The following is a 6,417-nucleotide window of genomic DNA, read 5'->3' on the forward strand; positions in this document are numbered from 1 at the left end:
CAGACTGTTGTAAAGAGAAAAGGGGATGTCTCACAGTGGTAAACATGGCCTTGTCCCAACTTTTTTGAGATGTGTTGTTGTCATGAAATTTAAAATCACCTAATTTTTCTCTTTAAATGATACATTTTCTCAGTTTAAACATTTGATATGTCATCTATGTTCTATTCTGAATAAAATATGGAATTCTGAAACTTCCACATCATTGCATTCCGTTTTTATTTACAATTTGTATTTTGTCCCAACTTTTTTGGAATGGGGGTTGTAAATAAACAGGTGGTTATTTAAGAAAAATGGTATTAAAAATAATTTATTTCAATCTTCAAAATCTTCATGTAAATGTAATAACTTTGTGGCACAGACTTGTGTCACTTCTCTACACCGAGTCACATAAAAAACTTTGTTTTGAAATCAAGGAAATAAATCCCAACTCCACCTTTCCTTTGAATAGTTTTAGATCAAACGTCGGAGCATCTTTAATGCTTTTAGGAACAGCATTTTCTTTCATCATCTGTAATTCTTCCTCACTCATGGTAACAAAGTGATTGGCCTTACTGAGTCGCTCGAGGTGATTATCGAGAAATAATCTGAATCTCTCGATCAGTCAGCATGCGCAGGATTTTCTATAAATCACCTGCGTATTTATGCTAAATATATACTGTATATTTAATAGTTATTCCACGAAATCGAGTCGTACATGAGCTGATAGGTGACGAGTTGTGTAGCACCGAGATTGAGTGGAATAACTGTTTTATTCTATCCACATTCACTGGGTTTTGAGAAACAGAGCGTTTTTATTTTTTTTGCAAATTCCATCAATAAAAACTTTATGCAAAATGTCTGACAAAATCATTTCCGCTTAGAATGTAAACAAACCAGCAAAATGACAGCAATTTTTGAAAAAAGGTGATAATAATAATAATAATAATAATAATAATAATAATAATAATGCTTGCAAAATAAAAAAAGATATGTTCTTACCATCAAATACTTTTATTCCATATTTTGTTGCTTTTTTGGGGGGGGGGTTGTTTTCAAGTAGAGTTTTTATTTCGCCTTCAGTTGGTTCAGCAACACCCTCCACCATTTTGTTTTTCTCTATTCATGGTATTCTTCGGTTCCACGTGGCGTCACATCCGCCTCATTAGTTATTCAGAACTTTAGCTGGTGGTCTACCAAAGCTCAGTTGACAAAGCTTTTGTATGGAGAAGATGCATTGCTCGCATGAAAAATGCCTTACGCTTGCATTGTTCGAATCGATCAAACTGTGAAACTGATAAAAGTTTTTTCAGGGTTCCCCTTGAACTAATAAAAAAGGGTGAACGAGCACAGGATTTCACAAAAAGACATGGAGAAAGGTGGATTTTGAACCTCTCACTGAAATCGAAGGGAGCCGAGTCGAAGCATGCTGGAGTTTGCAGTGATCACTTGGTGAAAGGTTTGTATTTCCCTCTCAGCTCTGTCCTTAGTGTTTTCCAATTACTTTTCTTGCTATGTGTCATTATTTTACGATACTTTTTTTAGTCCCGAAGCGCTAAAGTCCCCAGCTGTTTCTTTGTTTACTCCTCACAAAGTCCATATGCATGAAGGTCGCGACAAAATTCTTCCCCAGCCGTACAGTTACAATGCACCATGATCACTTCTCCGTTTTGTTTAACTAAGATTCAGGTCTTTAAAGGGGTTTCTGGTGATCTTTGTGAATGATTTAGAGATAAGAGCCAACACAAGTGAGAATCAGGCCAACTGTTGTTTGTTTACACTTCAACACTCATTGATCTGTTTTTTTTAAATTTATTTTTTTAATTTATTTTTATTTATTTTATCTTTGTGTTTTACTTAGTTTCTACTTGTTGTTTTTAATCCTGTTTGTAATGTCTAGTTGTGTATTTCTTTTTTCCTGCCCAGGGACTGCAGGTGAAAATTAGCTCATTAGCTAACCCTGGTATAGAAGCTACTCTATGCATGGTCCCTGTCAAACAAACTAATAAACTAAAACTAAACTAAACTAAACTTGCAATGCTTCGTTGTAAAGACGTGAATGAAAAGCTTTAAAAAAAAAAAACACTTACATGGGCAAAAACAATACAGGATTCATTGGGCAGCAACTTGATCCCGAGGTCCTTTACCCAGCCACATACAAAAAAAGCTGTAAGCCTCCATACTCTTCCATGCCTTCATCTATTTTGTGGTGTAGAAGGACGTCTGCAATACCAGATAGTTGGAGATGTCGGGGAACTCAACTGAAGGGTGGTTTTCGAGATTGTATGACAAATCCTTCTTCTCCAGACTGTAGGGGTCGATTCCATTGCACATAGCAATCTTCTGAAGATCTCTAAAGCCAGCAGTGGCTTCTAGATTACTATCATTGATAAGTTATCGCTAGTTATTTGCACTACAGCAGCCGTTTAGACCACCAGCTATTTCACTTCCGGTAAAACCGCGAAGAAAAGTCACATGACTGAAACCCAGCAATATGAGCTGATAGCCTAGTAGTAGAGTAGCCAATCAAAGCGCACAATTGCTCATATCCATACAGTGGGGCAAAAAAGTATTTAGTCAGTCATCAATTGTGCAAGTTCTCCCACTTAAAAAGATGAGAGAGGCCTGTAATTTTCATCATAGGTATACCTCAACTATGAGAGACAAAATGAGAAAAAAAAAAAATCCAGAAAATCACATTGTCTGATTTTTAAAGAATTTATTTGCAAATTATGGTGGAAAATAAGTATTTGGTCAATAACAAAAGTTCATCTCAATACTTTGTTATATACCCTTTGTTGGCAATGACAGAGGTCAAACATTTTCTGTAAGTCTTTACAAGGTTTTCATACACTGTTGCTGGTATTTTGGCCCATTCCTCCATGCAGATCTCCTCTAGAGCAGTGATGTTTTGGGGCTGTCGCTTGGCAACATGGACTTTCCACTCCCTCCAAAGATTTTCTATGGGGTTGAGATCTGGAGACTGGCTAGGCCACTCCAGGACCTTGAAATGCTTCTTACGAAGCCACTCCTTCGTTGCCCGGGCGGTGTGTTTGGGATCATTGTCATGCTGAAAGACCCAGCCACATTTCATCTTCGATGCCCTTGCTGATGGAAGGAGGTTTTCACTCAAAATCTCACGATACATGGCCCCATTCATTCTTTCCTTTACACGGATCAGTCGTCCTGGTCCCTTTGCAGAAAAACAACCCCAAAGCATTATGTTTCCACCCCCATGCTTCACAGTAGGTATGGTGTTCTTTGGATGCAACTCAGCATTCTTTCTCCTCGAAACACAACAAGTTGAGTTTTTACCAAAAAGTTCTATTTTGGTTTCATCTGACCATATGACATTCTCCCAATCCTCTTCTGGATCATCCAAATGCTCTCTAGCAAACTTCAGATGGGCCTGGACATGTACTGGCTTAAGCAGGGGGACACGTCAGGTATTGCAGGATTTGAGTCCCTGGCGGCGTAGTGTGTTACTGATGGTAGCCTTTGTTACTTTGGTCCCAGCTCTCTGCAGGTCATTCACTAGGTTCCCCCGTGTGGTTCTGGGATTTTTGCTCACCGTTCTTGTGATCATTTTGACCCCACGGGGTGAGATCTTGCGTGGAGCCCCAGATCGAGGGAGATTATCAGTGGTCTTGTATGTCTTCCATTTTCTAATAATTGCTCCCACAGTTGATTTCTTCACACCAAGCTGCTTACCTATTGCAGAGTCAGTCTTCCCAGCCTGGTGCAGGTCTACAATTTTGTTTCTGGTGTCCTTTGACAGCTCTTTGGTCTTGGCCATAGTGGAGTTTGGAGTGTGACTGTTTGAGGTTGTGGACAGGTGTCTTTTATACTGATAAGTTCAAACAGGTGCCATTAATACAGGTAATGAGTGGAGGACAGAGGAGCCTCTTAAAGAAGTTACAGGTCTGTGAGAGCCAGAAATCTTGCTTGTTTGTAGGTGACCAAATACTTATTTTACCGAGGAATTTACCAATTAATTCATTAAAAATCCTACAATATGATTTCCTGGATTCTTTCCCCCCATTCTCTCTCTCATAGTTGAGGTGTACCTATGATGAAAATTACAGGCCTCTCTCATCTTTTTAAGTGGGAGAACTTGCACAATTGGTGGCTGACTAAATACTTTTTTGCCCCACTGTGTATATGTGTGAAGAAATCTGCTCCACCCTCCACCACAGCACACAGCTGCTTAAAACTTTTTTACCAAACCATCCTGAAGAGGGCGCTAATACAAATGGGTCCAAAACAGTGCTGCCAATTTCGCAAATTTGTTCCTATATTTAGAGACTTTTTAACCTTTCTTAGCTGCAAAAATATGTAGCAAAAATAACTAGTGACAAATTTGGCAACTTCTTGGTAACTTTGGTAACCTTCACTCTTGTTGCTGAACAGCAGCAAAAATGAGCTTTCACTGATTTGTGAATGACGTCACAATCTGCTTTCCTGGTGCTCACACACTTTATGATCTTTATGAAAGTAATAATTTTCCTGACGTAGAATCAGCTAATGTAATTCCACAGGAGTCCATGATCAGATCTAACAGCACCTTCGTATGCCATCATCACATGACTGTTATAAAACTCATGAATATTCTGTGTGTATCAACAGAAAAGTGGGAATACGGCAAAGTGGATACATACTAATGGTTTTTGGCTGCTGTCCTGTGCAACTACACACACCATCATTTCAGCAGTTTACTCTCTGTAACGTACGATAAACAGGATCCTGTCCAGCTACGTGTTACTTCTTGTTTCACGTCCTCACGTGATCTGGTTTCAGAGAGCCAACAGTGATTTATTTTGGATCCAGAAACCAAATGAAGTGGAAAGAGAGTTCAGATTTACTTCTCAACTCTCGTCATGATTTTACAAAATTAAAAATCTTTAAGTTCAATCGACAAACATGACATGCCATGAAAAACCCGGTGGTGTGTGTGTGTGTGTTTCAGGATGTTGGTGTAAAGTGAGTATCATCCTGTACAAACACAGTGATGTGTCCAGGTCACACAAGAACGACTATCTTTGTAGATTTTGTTGACTTTGCGATCACAGAACTTTGCTGTTCCAATGTTGACTTAAGGCTGCTTTTACAAATATAGTAGCTGTAAATATCCTCCAAACTGCTGCCCTGTTCAGTACATCGTTATCTCAGACATTTCTGTCCAAACTTTCACACAAAAAACATCCAAGTAAACAAAGTCAGACTCTCACACCTATTAGACATCATACACTTCCTGAGCTCAAATGCATAACTACAGTTTTATCTTATAATTTTGGACATTAAATTAAGAACAAAGTGTTTACATTTGAAATGTTTCAGACTTAAATTTTTATGTGAATATCTTTCCACATTGATTAGATATTTTACATGATGATGCCACTGACTGATAAAACCCTCTAAAATCTGGATGTGTTGTCCAGTAACTGATGTATGAAAGGGTTAAATAAAGTGCAGTGTGTTGAGAAAGTGTGGTTTTGTGATTTCAGTAGGTTTCTGTCGAGGTTACGCTTCACTCATATGCAGGGGAGTCGGGCCACGTCACAGGTGTGCTGGAATCCGACACTCCACTGACACGCCTGGACTGAAAAGGACCAATGGTGTAAACTGCCTGTGCGTCAGTGTGTGTGTGTGAGAGAGAGACTGTATCACGTTGTCTGAGAGATAATGAATAATAAATAATCATAAATAATAATGATGTGATAACGAGTGTGACCAAAAGTAAGTGCCCCTGATCATCACACCCATATGTTTCTTCAACAAACTGTTCCCACAAAATCTGAAGCACACATTTGTATAGAATGTGTCTGTATAACTTTCTCTTCAAGAAGAAGCCCAGACCTGTTCCAGCATGACGATGTGTGTGAACGTTGGCGTGAAGAACCCTGACTCTGAAGACGTTTGGTATGGATGGAACTGGAGCCTCAACATCCCAACATCAGTGTCTGATCTCATTAATGCTCTTGTAGCTGAACTGAATGAACACAAATCCCCACAGCCACACCCCAAAGTCTAGTGGAAGAGAAGAGTGGAGCTCATTAGAACAGGAAAGGGGAATTGTAGTATAAGAGCGGGTGGGTGGAGCACAGAAGTACGGCAGGCCATAACGGAGTTCCAACAAAACTCTTTTCTTTAGCTTTTCAGCTTTTATACTCCCAGCCACACACACACACACACACACACACACACACACACACACACAGTCATCTGGTTGGGGAGAAAGCTTCCTTCCTCTGCTCTCTCTCTCCTTATATAGGGTGCGGTCACTGTGGAAGACACACAAACACAGATTAACCGACATCAGGTGTAGTGATTCTGCCACTTACCTTCCCTGACTCCGCCCTCCTGTCACAGACCGCCGCTTGACCAAGCCCCCGCTGCCACATACCCCCACTGCCCGACTCAGGCCGGGCAGCCGTCCGGCCT

This window comes from Neoarius graeffei, chromosome 2 (assembly GCF_027579695.1).
Source record: "Neoarius graeffei isolate fNeoGra1 chromosome 2, fNeoGra1.pri, whole genome shotgun sequence".
In the NCBI taxonomy this organism is placed as follows: Eukaryota; Metazoa; Chordata; class Actinopteri; order Siluriformes; family Ariidae; genus Neoarius; species Neoarius graeffei.